Below are 14453 nucleotides of genomic sequence, written 5' to 3'. Positions count from 1 at the left end.
CAATATCCTTTGTTCCAAGGAGAATAACCTCCGCTTTTCCAACCAAACCTTGTAATTAAAATCCCTCATCCCTGGAACCATTCCAGTAAATCTCCTCTGCACCCTCTCAAGGATCTTCACATCCTTCCTGCAGTGTGGTGACCAGAACTGGATGCAATACTCCAGTTGGGGCCTAACCAGAGTTTCATAAAGGTTCAGCATAACTTCCCTGCTTTTATACTCAATGCCCCTATTTATGAAGCCCAAGATACCACATGCTTTGGTAACTACTCTCTCAATATGTCATGCCACTTTTATAGATCAATGCACGTGAACCCCTAGGTCCCTCTGTTCCTTTTTTAATTCATTCCTGGGAAGTGGGCGTCGCTGGCTAGGCCAGCATTTATTGCCCATCCCGAATTGCCCTTGAGAAGGTGGTGGTGAGCTGCCTTCTTGAAACGCTGCAGTCCAGGTGGGGTAGGTACACCCACAGTGCTGTTAGGAAGGGAGTTCCAGGATTTTGACCCAGTGACAGTGAAGGAACAGCAATATAGTTCCAAGTCAGGATGGTGTGTGACTTGGAGGGGAACTTGCAGGTGGTGATGTTCCCATTCATCTGCTGCCCTTGTCCTTCAAGTTGGTAGAGGTCACAGGTTTGGAAGATGCTGTCTAAGGAGTCTTGGTGCATTGCTGCAGTGTATCTTGTAGATGGTACACACTGCTGCCACAGTGTGTCGGTGGTGGAGGGAGTGAATGTTTGTGGATGGGGTGCCAATCAAGCGGGCTGCTTTGTCCTGGATGGTGTCGAGCTTCTTGAGTGTTGTTGGAGCTGCACCCATCCAGGCAAGTGGAGAGTATTTCATCACACTCCTGACTTGTGCCTTGTAGATGCGAGACAGGCTTTGGGGAGTCAAGAGGTGAGATATTCACCACAGGATTCCTAGCCTCCGATCTGCTCTTGTCGCCATATCGCAATGCCATTGAATGTCAAGGGGAGATGGTTAGATTCTCTCTTGTTGGAGATGGGCATTGACTGGCACGAAAGTTACTTGCCACTTATCAGCTCAACTGGCAGCTCAATATTCCAGGGTATAGAATCTTCAGGCGTGACAGGGGAGGGTGTAAAAGAGGAGGTGGCATTGCATTGTTGATCAAGGAGTCAATTACTGCAGTAAGGAGGGATGATATCTCAGAAGGTTCCTCAAATGAGGCCATATGGGTAGAACTTAAAAACAAAAAGGGGGCAATCACTTGGCTGGGAGTATACTACAGGCCTCCAAACAGTCAGGAAGAGATAGAGGAGCAGATATGTAGGCAAATCTCAGAGAGGTGTAAAAATAATAGTAGGGGATTTCAACTTCCCCAATATTAACTGGGATATTCTTAGTGCAAAAGGCTTAAAGGGGGCGGAATTCTTAAAATGCATCCAGGAGAGCTTTTTGAACCAGTACTGGACCTAATCCTAGGGAATGAAGCTGGACAAGTGGTAGAAGTGTCAGTGGGGGAGCATTTCAGGGATAGTGACCATAACACTGTAAGATTAAAGATACAGCACTGAAACAGGGCCTTCGGCCCACCGAGTCTGTGCCGAACATCAACCACCCATTTATACTAATCCCATATTCCCAACAAACATCCCCACCTGTCCCTATATTTCCCTACCACCTACCTATACTGGTGACAATTGATAATGGTCAATTTTACCTATCAACCTGCAAGTCTTTTGGCTTGTGGGAGGAAACCGGAGCACCCGGAGAAAACCCACGCAGACACAGGGAGAACTTGCAAACTCCACACAGGCAGTACCCAGAATTGAACCCGGGTCGCTGGAGCTGTGAGGCTGCGGTGCTAACCACTGCGCCACTGTGCCGCCCTTTAAGATTTAAGGTAGTTATGGAAAAGGACAAAGACGGGTTGGAAATAAAGGTACTGAATTGGGGGAAGGCTGATTTCAATTTGATAAAACAGGATCTGGCCAAAGTGGACTGGGAGCAGCTACTTGTCAGAAAGTCTACATCAGATCAGTGGGAGTCATTCAAAGAGGAAATAATGAGAGTTCAGAGCCAACATGGACACGTTAAGGTGAAGGGTAGGACCAAAAAGTGCAGGGAAGCCTGGATGTCAAGGGATATAGAGTATTGGATCAGGAAAAAAAATGAAGCTTATGGCAGATTCGGAGCCCTGAAAACAGCGGAGGCACTAGAAAGTATAGAAAGTGTAGGGGGGTACTTAAAAAGTAATCAGGAGAGCGAAGAGGGGACATGTAAAAACACTGGCGGGCAAGATAAAGGAAAATCCTAAGGCGTTTTATCAGTATATTAAGGGCAAGAGGGTAAGTAGAGAAAGAGTAGGACCCATTAGGGCCCAAAGTGGCAATCTGCGTGTGGAGCCGGAGGACAAAGGTGAGGTTTTAAATGATTACTTTGCATCTGTGTTCACTATGGAGAAGGACGATGTATGTGCAGAGGTCAGGGAGGCGGATTGTGATATACTTGAACATATGAGCATTGAAAGAGATTAGCTGTTTTAGTGGGCTTAAAAGTGGATAAATCCCCAGGCTAAGATGAGATGTTTCCCAGGCTGTTAAAAAGTCATCGAGTGGTACAGCATAGAAACAGGCCCTTCAGCCCACCGCGTCCATGCCAACCATAATGCCTATCTATACTAATCCCACCTGCCTGCATTAATTCCATATCCCTCTATGCCTTGCTCATTCAAATACCTGTCCAGATGCCTCTTAAATGTCGCTACTGTTCCTGCCTCCACCACCTCCTCAGGCAGCTCATTCCAGATACCCACTATTCTTTGTGTGAAAAATGTATCCCTTTGGTCCCTTTAAACCTCCTCCCTCTCACCTTAAATCTATGCCCTCTAGTTTTATTCACGCCTACCATGGGAAACAGACTCTGGCTATCTACCCTATCTATGCCTCTCATAATTTTATATACCTCTATCAAGTCTCAGCCTCCTTCGCTCCAGGGAAAACAGACCCTGCCTATCCAATCTCTCTTTATAATGCACACCCTCCAAACCAGGCAACATCCTTGTGAATCTTTTCTGCACCCTCTCTCGCTTAATCACATCTTTCCTGTTGTGCGGCGACCAGAACTGCACACAGTACTCCAAATGCGGCCTAACCAACGTTACGTACAACTGTAACATGACGTCCCAAATCTTGTACTCAATGCCTCGGCCAATGAAGGCAAGCATGCCATATGCCTTCTTCACTACCCTGTCTACCTGTGTTGCCACTTTCATGGAACTATGTACTTGCACCCCAAGGTCTCTCTGCTCAACACTCCCCTGGGCCCTGCCATTCACTGTATATGTCCTGCCCTGGTTTAACTTCCCAAAATGCATCACTTCACACTTGTCTGTGTTAAATTCCATTTGCCAATCCCTTGCCCACTTTCCCAGTTGATCTATGTCCTGTTGTAACCTTAGACAACCTTCTTCACTGTCCACTATACCACCAATTTTGGTGTCATCTGCAAACTTACTAATCATGCCCCTTACATTCACATCCAAGTCATTAATATATATGACAAACAACAGAGGGCCCAGCACCAATCCCTGCGGCACACCACTGGTCACCGGCCTCCAATCTGAAAAACAACCCTCCACTACCACCCTCTGCCCCCTATCACCAAGCCAATTTTGTATCCAATTGGCTAGCTCACTCTGGATCCCATGTGTTCGAACCTTCCGGACCAGCCTACCATGCAGGACCTTGTCAAAGGCCTTGCTAAAGTCCATGTAGACAACGTCCATCGCCCTGCCCTCGTCAATCCTCTTGGTCACCTCCTCGAAAAACTCAATCAAATTCGTGAGACATGATTTCCCACGCACAAAGCCATGCTGACTATCCCTAATCAGACCATGCCTTTCCAGATGCATATAAACCCTGTCTCTCAGAATCCCTTCCAATAACTTTCCCACCACTGATATAAGGCTCACCGGCCTGTAGTTCCCTGGCTTATCCCTGCTGCCCTTCTTAAATAAAGGCACAACATTAGCTATCCTCCAGTCTTCCGGTACCTCACCCATGGCTAACGATGATACAAAAATCTCTGCCAGGGCCCCAGCAATCTCCTTCCTTGCTTCCCATAGCATCCTAGGATACACCTGGTCAGGCCCTGGGGATTTATCCACCTTAAAGCACTTCAAAACCTCCAACACCTGCTCCTTTGTAATGTTGATATGCTCCAGGATATCGCTGTTCCCTCCCTTGAACTCACTAGCTTCCATGACCTTCTCAATGGTAAATACGGATGAGAAATCTTGTTTGACCAACTTGATCATATTTTTTGTAGAAGTAACAAGGAAGATAGATGAGGGTAGTGCAGTTGATGTGGTCTACATGGATTTTAGCAAGACTTTTGACAAGGTCCCACATGGCAGACTGGTTAAAAAAATTAAATTCCCATGGGATCCAGGGAAATGTAACAAGGTGGATATAAAATTGGCTCAGTGGCAGGAAACAAAGACTAATTGTTGATGGGTGTTTTAGTGACTGGACGGCTGTTCCTGGTGGCGTTCTGCAGGGCTCAGTACTGGGTCCCCTCCTTTTTGTGGTATATATTAATGATTTGGATGTAAATGTATGGGGCATGATCAAGAAGTTTGCAGACGACACAGAGATTGGCCGTGTGGTAGATAGCGAGGAACATAGCTGTAGGCTGCAGTAAGATATTGATGGTCTCGGCAGAAACATAGAAAAATAGGACCAGGAGTAGGCCATTCGGCACTTCGAGCCTGCTCCGCCATTCAATACGATCATGGCTGATCGCCCAAACTCAGTTTGTTCCCGTTTTCTCCCCGTATCCCTTGATCCCTTTAGCCCTAAGAACTATATCTAAGTCTTTCTTGAATATATTTAATGATTTGGCCTCAACTGCTTTCTGTGGCAGAGAATTCCACAGGTTCACCACTCGCTGGGTGAAGATATCTCTCCTCATCTCAGTCCTAAATAGCTTACCCCTTATCCTTAGACTGTGACCCCTGGTCCTGTAAATCTGAGTTCTTTTTGCCTTCAGTCTGGTTCAGTAAATATACCGAGTCGGATGTGTAGGTAAAATCAATTACTTTATTTGCGCAGTCGCCAGCGGACTTACTCTGAGAACAGCGGCACTGACTCCACCAGAGTCTGTCGGGTCCACCAGAGTAAGTAAAGTTTGTGATACAGGTACTACTGTTTATACATTAAGATTCATGCTACACCTCCTTGTTTAACCAATCAGTGTGGTACAATTCGACTTCACCCACGTGGTGACATGCAGTACATTTAGATTTAGATTTAGAGATTACAGCACTGAAACAGGCCCTTCGGCCCACCAAGTCTGTGCCGACCATTAACCACCCATTTATACTAATCCTACACTAATCCCATATTCCTACCACATCCTCACCTGTCCCTATATTCCCCTACCACCTACCTATACTAGTGGCAATTTATAATGGCCAATTCACCTATCAACCTGCAAGTCTTTTGGCTGTGGGAGGAAACCGGAGCACCCGGAGGAAACCCACGCAGACACAGGGAGAACTTGCAAACTCCACACAGGCAGTACCCAGAATTGAACCCGGGTCGCTGGAGCTGTGAGGCTGCGGTGCTAACCACTGCGTACATCTGTTACTGAGGTTAACAATACACTCCATTCTCTATACATACTTGTTACTAATAAAATATCGTTTTGTACCAGCAAGATAAAACAAAGCGGACAAGCAAACTAATTAACAAGAGCATAGGAATCATCAATAACCATGCTGGTCTCACTCCCTACATGGATCATGAGTTCTGTCTCTACCTTGTGACAAGTAATTGCGGCGCATCCTGCGATCTCTATTAGGTGTACATTCCTGAGTGTTTCGTGCAGTGTGCAGCTACAAGTAGTGGCAGCTCACGAAGATAAGAGGGGCCTAGCACTCCTTATCACTCACACAGGGATGGACATCATTTGATTCACAGGAATCCATTTGTTCCAAACCACAGGGAGTCACACAATCAGGCCATAAAGAACAGATGTCCTTGCAATTACCAGTGTCGGCTAGTCTTTACTGTCTCACACTCTCTGCCTTTACTTTTAACTATTTCATTGTGGTTTCTGCCACTTAAAATCAAAGCTCAGCAAAGCTACTATTCCTAACTTGGCTATATTTCCCATTAAGCATAGTGCCATGCCTTTCTGTTCACTTCCACAGTCCTGGACCCCCTGCGATCGGGAACATCCTTCCTGCATCTAGTCTGTCCAGTCCTGTTAGAATTTTGTAGGTTTCTGTGAGATCCCCTCTCACTCTTCTGAACTCCAGCGAATACAAGCCTAATCGACCCAATCTCTCTTCATACGTCAGTCCTGCCATCCCAGGAATCAGTCTGGTAAACCTTTGCTGCACTCCCTCTATAGCAAGAACATCCTTCCTCAGATAAGGAGACCAAAACTGCACAGAATACTCAAGGTGTGGCCTCACCAAGGCCCTGTATAATTGCAGCAAGACATCCTTGCTCCTGTACTCGAATCCTCTCGCTATGAAGGCCAATATACCATTTGCCTTCTTGACCGCCTGCTGCACCTGCATGCTTACTTTCAGCGACTAGTGCACAAGGACACCCAGGTCTCGCTGCACCTCCCCCTTTTCCCAATCTATCGCAGTTGAGATAATAATCTGCCTTTCTGTTTTTGCCACCAAAGTGCATAACCTCACATTTATCCACATTCTGCTGCATCTGCCATGCATCTGCCCACTCACTCAACTTGTCCAATTCACACTGGAGCTTCTCTGCAGCCTCCTCACAGCTCACACTCCCACCCAGCTCAGTGTCATCTGCAAACTTGGATATATTACATTTAATTCCCTCATCTATATCATTAACATATATTGTAAATAACTGGGGTCCTAGCACTGATCCCTGCTGTACCCCAGTAGTCAGTGCCTGCCACTCGGTAAAAGATCCATTTATTCCTGCTCTTTGTTTCCCGTTTGCCAACCAGTTCTCTATCCATGTTAGTACCTTACCCCCAATCCTATGTGCTTTAATTTGCACGCTAATCTCTTATGTGGGACCTTATCGAAAGCCATCTGAAAGTCCAAATACACCACATCCACTGGTTCTCCCTTATCTATTCTACCAGTTACATCCTCAAAATATTCCAGAAAATTTGTCAAGCATGATTTCCCTTTTGTAAATCCATGTTGACTTTGTCCGATCCTGTTATTGTTTTCCAAGTGCTCTGCTATTACATCTTTTATAACGGACTCTAGCATTTTCCCCACTACTGATGTCAGGCTAACCGGTCTATAATTCCCTGTTTTCTCTCTATCGTCTTTTTTAAATAGTGGGGTTACATTAGCTACCCTCCAATCTGTTGGAACTGTTCCAGAGTCAATAGAATTTTGAAAAATGACCAGCAATGCATCTACTATTTCTAGGGCCACTTCCTTAAGTACTCTGGGATGTAGATTATCAGGTCTTGGGGATTTATCGGCCTTCAATCCCATCAATTTCCCCAACACCATTTCCCTACTAATACTGATTTAATACAGTTCCTCCTTCTCACTCGACCCTATATTCCTCAACTTTTCTGGGAGGTAATTTGTGTCCTTCTTTGTGAAGACAGAACCAAAGTATGTATTTAATTGGTCTGCCATTTCTTTGTCCCCATTATAAATTCCCCCATTTCTGACTGTAAGGGACCCACATTTGTCTTCACTAATTTTTTCTCTTCACATATCGAGAGAAGCTTTTACAGTCAGTTTTTATGTTCTCTGCAGGCTTACTCTTATACTCTACTTTCCCCTTCTGAATCAATCCCTTTGTCCTCCTTTGCTGAATTCTAAACTGCTCCCAATCCTCAGGTTTGCTGCTTGTTCTGGCCATTTTATATTTCTCCTCCTTGGATCTAATACTATCCCTAATTTCTTTTTATCAGCCACGGTTGAGCCACCCTTTCAGTTTTATTTTTGCGCGAGACAGGAATGAACAATTGTTGTAATTCATCCATGCACTTTTTAAATGCTAGCCATTGCCTATCCACTGTCAACCCTTTAAGTAAAGTTCCCCAATCTATCATAGCCAACTCGCGCCTCATACCTTCATAGTTTCCTTTATTTAGATTCAGGACTATAGTCTTGGAATCAACTCTCTCACTCTCCATCCTAATGAAGAATTCTATCATGTTATGGTCGCTCTTCCCCAAGGGATCCACACAACAAGATTGTTAACTAATCCTTTCTCAGATGGGCAGATAAGTGGCAAATGGAATTCAACTTGGAGAAGTGTGAGGTGATGCATTTGGGGAGGTCAAACAAGGCAAAGGAATACACGATTAATGGGAAAATACTGAGAAGTGTAGAGGAAATGAGGGACCTTGGAGTGAATGTCCACAGATCCCTGAAGGTAGCAGGACAGGTCGATAAGGTGGTTAAGCAGGCATATGGAATCCTTTCCTTTATTAGCTGTGGTGTAGAATACAAGAGCAGGGAGGTTATGCTGGAACTGTGTAACTCATTGGTTAGGCCACAACTTGAGTACTGTGTGCAGTTCTGGTCACCTCATTACAGAAAGGATGTAATTGCACTAGAGAGGGTACAAAGGAGATTTACGAGGATATTGCCAGGACTGGAAAAATGCAGCTATGAGGAAAGATTGGATAGGCTGGGGTTGTTCTCCTTGGAACAGAGAAGGCTGAGGGGAGATCTGATTGAAATGTACAAAATTTTGAGGGGCCTGGATAGAGTGGAGGTGAAGGGTCTATTCACCTTAGCAGAGAGGTCAGTGACGAGGGGACATAGATTTAAAGTGATTGGTAGAAAAATTAGAGAGAGATGAGGAAAAATGTTTTCACTCAGAGGGTGGTGATGGTCTGGAACTCACTGCCTGAAAGGGTAGTTGAGGCAGAGACCCTCAACTCATTCAAAAGGAGTCTGCTTATACACCTAACGTGCCGTAATCTGCAGGGCCACGGACCACAACCATCTTGCTTTGCGCTAGGTATGACTCCAACCAGCAGAGTGTTTTCCCCTGGAAGGTGGGATTAGAACAGGTGAATTGTTTTCAGCCAGCACAGAAACGATGGGCCAAGTGGCTTCTTTCTGTGCCATAAACTTTCAATGGTTCTGTGATCAGGGAAGGGGTAAGTTACCTGGACACTTTGTTCAAGGAAGTGAGAGTAACTGCCTTGACATCAAGGCAGCATTTGAACGAGTGTGGCTTCAAGGAGCCCGAGCAAAACTGGAGTCAATGGGAATCAGGGGGGAAACCCCCCGCTGGTTGAAGTCATACCTAGTGAAAAGGAAGCTGGCTGTGGTTGTTGGAAGTCAATCATCTGAGCTCCAGGACATCACTGCAGGAGTTCCTCAGGGTCGTGTCCTAGACCCAACCATCTTCAGCTGCTTCATCAATGACCTACCTTCAATCATAAGGTCAGAAATGGGGATGTTCGCTGATGATTGCACAATGTTCAGCACCATTCCTGACTCCTCAGATACTGAAGCAGTCCATGTAGAAATGCAGCAAGACCTGGACAATATCCAGACTTGGTCTGATAAGTGGCATGTAACATTCGCGCCACACAAGTGCCAGGCAATGACCATCTCCTACAAGAGAGAATCTAGCCATCTACTCTTGACATTCAATGGCATTACCATTGCTGAATACCCGCTATCAACATCCTGGGGGTTTCCATTGACCAGAAACTGAACTAGAGTAGCCATATAAATATGTACAAGAGCAGGTCAGAGGCTGCACCACTCCCTCCATCACCGACGCACAGTGGCAGCTGTGTGTACCATCTACAAGATGCACTGCAGCAACTCACCAAGACTCCTTAGACAGCACCTTCCAAACCTGCGACCTCTACCAACTAGAAGGACAAGGTCAGCAGATGCATGGGAACACCACCACCTGCAAGTTCCCCTCCAAGCCACACACCATCCTGACTTGGAACTATATCGCCGTTCCTTCACTGTCGCTGGGTCAAAATCCTGGAACTCCCTTCCCAACAACACTGTGGGTATACCTACCTCACATGGACTGCAGCGGTTCAAGAAGGCTGCTCACCACCACCTTCTCAAGGGCAATTAGGAACGGGCAATAAATGTTGGCCTAGCCAGCAACGCCCTCATCCCTTATGCTGGGTACTTCAGATTTGGTCTGTTCTCAGGGACAGGAGGGTGTGACTACAAATGAGGCAGTTTTGGGGATCCAGAAGGTAGCAACGGAGGAGCCTCAGCCCTTGCACTTGTCCAACAGGTTCGTGGTTCTTGCAGCTTATGTGGACGAGAGCAGAGACTGCGGGGAGGATGAGCAAACTGACCACAGCACCATGGTGCAGGTTGCATTCAAAGTGGAGGAGTAAAAATGAATGTCGTGAGAGCTGGGGACAGTATAGTTAGGGGGAATAGATACTTTTTTCTGCAGACAACAGTGTGAGACCCAAAGGCTGTGTTGCCTGCCTGGTACCAGAGTTAAGGACATCTCCTCAGGGCTGGAGAGGAACTTGGAATGGGAGGGGAAGGATCCAGTTTTCGGGGTCGATGTGGGTACCAATGACACAGTCGGACTAAGAAAGAGTTTCTGCTCAGGGAGAATGAGCACCTAGGGGCTAAATTAAAAAGCAGAACCACAGAGGTAATAATTTCTGAATTGCTACCTGAGCCACGAGCAAATTGGTATAGGGTAAATAAGATCAGAGAGTTGAATACGTGGCTCAAAGGTTGGTGTGGGAGAAATGGGTTTCAATTTATGGGGCACTGGCACCAATACTGAGAAAAGAGGGAGCTGTTCATTGGGATGGGCTTCACTGCGCTGGGCCCAGTGTCCTGGCAAATTGTATAATGAGGGCTGTAGAGAGGGCTTCAAACTAAATAGTGGGGGCGAGGGTTCAAGTGAGGGGAGATTTAGAAAGTTAAAGAGAAAGGACATGGCAACATTGCAGGGTGGTGATATGGGTAATGATAATCAGAGTGTGACAGGATGGGACAGAGCATACAAACATGAGTGTACCAGCAAATAGGATCAGATTGGGGAAAAATGTTAAAAAAGACAGAATTAAAAGTTCTTTATCTGAATGCATGAAGCATTCATAACAAGATGGATGAATTGATGGCACAAATCGAAACAAATGGATATGATATGATAGCCGTTACAGAGACTAGCACAAAGGAAGATGCTTGTGGTTGTTGGAGGCCAACTTGGGGAGATGGTGGCATCGTGGTAATGTCTCTGAACTAGTAATCCAGAGGTCCAGGCTAATGCCTTGGAGACACAGGTTCAAATCCCGCCATGGCAGCTGGTAGATTTAAATTCAATTAATTAATCAACTCAATTAATTCTTTTTAAAAATCTGGAATTGAAAACTAGTCTCAGTAATGGTGCATGAAACTATCATTGATTGTCGGAAAACCCCATCTGCTTCACTAATGTCCTACAGGAAAGGAAATCTGCTGTCCTTACCTGCTTAGGCCTACATGTGACTCCAGACCCACAGCAACATGTTTGACTCTTAACTGCCCTCTGAAATGACCTGGCAAGCAACTCAGTTGTCCAGGGCAATTAGGGATGGGCAACAAATGCTGGCCTTGCCAGCAATGCCCACATCCCATGAAACGAATAAACAAATAGGAGGACCCAGGTTGGGTATTTGACATTTTGGAAAGATAGGAAGAAAGGAAAAGGAGGTGGGGAGCTCAGTTAATAAAGGATGAGCTCAGTACAGTAGTGAGAAATGATCCTGGGTCGGAAGATCGAGATGCAGAATCAGTTTGGGCAGAAATAAGAAATAGCAAAGGAAGGAAGTCACTGGTGGGAGTAGTTTATAGGCCTCTTTACAGTGTAGGATAGAATATAAATCAAGAAATAATGGGGCTTATAGGAAGGGTGCTGCAATAATCATGGGCATTTTAATCTTCATATAGATTGGACAAATCAAATTGGTGAAGGTAACCTTGAGGACGAGTTCATAAAGTGTATTCAGGACTGTTTCTCAAAACAATACATTGTGGAACCAACCTGGGAGCAGGGAATGAGACAGGATTAATTAATGACCTCATAGTAAGGGATCCTTGAGGAAAGAGTAATCATAACATGAAATAATTTCACATTCAGTTGGAAGGTAAGAAGTTTGGGTCTGAGACTAGTGTCTTAAACTTAAATGAAGGCAATTACAAGGCTATGAAGACAGAGTTGGCTAAAGTGGACTGGGAAAATAGGCTAGAACGTCAAACAGTGGAGAAGCAGTGGCAGATGTTTAAGGAGATATTTCATAACTCTCAACAAAGATACATTCCATAAAGAAAGAAAGACTCAATGAGAAGGATGAACCATCTGTTGCTAACTAAGGAAGTAAGGATGGTTTCAAATTGAAAGAGAAGGTGCACAATACTGCAAAGATTTGGGCAGAAAATTGGGAAAATTTTAGAAACCAGCAAAGAGGCTGAAAAGGGATATAGATAGGTTCAGCGAGTGGGTAAAAATTTGGCAGATGGAGTATAATGTGGGAAAATGTGAGGTTATCCACTTTGGCAGGAAGAGCAAAAAAGCTGATTATTTACATGGAGAGAAACTTCAGAATGTTGCGGCACAGAGGGATCCGGATGTCCTTGTACATGAATCACAAAACGTTAGCATGCAGGTACAGCAAGTAATTAGGAAGGCAAATGGAATGTTGTCCTTTATTGTAAGGAGGAAGGAGGATGGAGTATAAAGTAGGGAAGTCTTGTTACAACTGTACAGGGCATTGGTGTGACCATACCTAGAGTACTGTGTACAGTTCTAGTCTCCTTGTTTAAGGAGGGACATACTTGCATTGGAGGCAGTTCAGAGAAGGTTCACTAGGTTGATTCCAGGGATGAAGGAGTCACCTTATGAGGAAAAGTTGGTAAGGTTGGGCCTGTACTTATTGGAGTTTAGAAGAATGAGAAGTCATCTGATTGAAACATGTAAGATTCTGAGGAGGCTTAACAGGGTAGATGCAGAGAGGATGTTTCCCCTTTTAGGGGAATCTAGAACTAGGGAGCACAGTTTCAAAAGAATGGGTCTCCCACTTAAGACGGAAATAAGGAGGAATTTCTTCTTTTAGAGGGTCTTTACCCCGGAGAGCAGTGGAGGCTGGGTCATTGAATATATTCAAGGCTGAGTATGACAGATTTTTGATCCACAAGGGAGTCGAGGGTTATGGGGGTTAGGCAGGATAGTGGAGTTGAGGCCATGATCAGATCAGCTATGATCTTATTGAATGGTATAGCAGTCTCAATGGGCTGAATGGCCTTCTCCTGCTCCTATTTATTATGTTCTTATGGATCATTCACAGAATTAGAATTAGATCAATTACAGATCAGGAACCGGATCAACAACAAAACAGAGACTGGATCAATAACAAAAAATGGAGACTGGTTTAATTGCCAAATAGGGATTGTATCAAATCACAAAGAACATGATATAATCTGGTATCAAAGTCAGAACAAAGCAGGAACTAGGTCCATCAGAAAAACAGGAGCTCGCTGTAAGAAATGAGCCAATAAGCTTTGGGATACCCAAATGTTTACCCTATGCATAGCTTTGATGCTTTTCCAGGTGTTATGTCAAGTTTGAACCTGCTCAGGAACATTCTTTATTCTCTCCAGACCTGCAACTGGGCTTTCAATTTACCGATAACACAAAGATAGGCAGTACTGTTAGCAGTTTAGATAGTGGTGTGACATTACAAAGAGATATTGATAGATTAAGTGAATGGGCAAAACTGTGGCAAATGGATTTCAATTTTGGTAAAAGTGAGGTCATCCACTTTGGACCTACCAAGGATAGGACAGGTTACTTTCTAAAGAGTGAAAAGCTGGGAACAGTGGTGATCTAAAGAGACTTGGGTGTTCCTGGTACACAGATCATTAAAATATCTTAAACAGGTAAAGAAAATAATCGAAAATGCTAATGGAATGCTGGTCTTTATCTAGAGCACTAGAATACAAGTGGGTAGAAGTCCTACTTCAGTTATACAATGCTCTGGTTAGACCACACCTGGAGTTACTGTGAGCAGTTCTGGGCACCACACCTTAGGAAGGATATATTGGCCTTGAAGGGAGTGGTGTAGATTTATCAGAATGATATCTGGACTTTGAGGGTTAATTTACAAGGAACAATGACACAAACAAGGGATTTAGAGGGTTAAGGGACGTTTTGATCAAAGTGTTCAAGATATTAAGGGGGACAGATAGAGTAGACCGGGAGTAGATAGAGAGAAAAGATTTCTGCTGGTTGGGAGTCTGGGACTAGGGGGCTCAGTCTAAAAATTAAAGCCAGATCTTTCAGGAGTGAAATTAGAAAACACTTCTACACGCAAAGGTGGTAGAAGTTTGGAACTCTCCTCTGCAAACACAGTTGATGCTCGATCAATTGTTAATTTTAGAACTGGGATTGATAGATTTTTGTTAACCAAAGATATTAAAGGTTATGGGGCAAAGGCAGGGATATGGAATTCGGC

At 44.7% G+C, this 14453-nt stretch overlaps 1 protein-coding gene across 2 annotated transcripts in view; it reads right to left on the bottom strand.

Moving 5' to 3' along the window:
* LOC137372614 (guanine nucleotide exchange factor VAV3-like) overlaps positions 1–14453 on the bottom strand; it is a 350921-nt gene that overhangs the window by 66767 nt on the left and 269701 nt on the right. The window lies entirely within an intron of this gene.

This window comes from Heterodontus francisci, chromosome 8 (assembly GCF_036365525.1).
Source record: "Heterodontus francisci isolate sHetFra1 chromosome 8, sHetFra1.hap1, whole genome shotgun sequence".
In the NCBI taxonomy this organism is placed as follows: domain Eukaryota; kingdom Metazoa; phylum Chordata; class Chondrichthyes; order Heterodontiformes; family Heterodontidae; genus Heterodontus; species Heterodontus francisci.
Note: the sequence above shows the minus strand (reverse complement) of the source record. Positions and strands in the feature narration are given on the sequence as shown.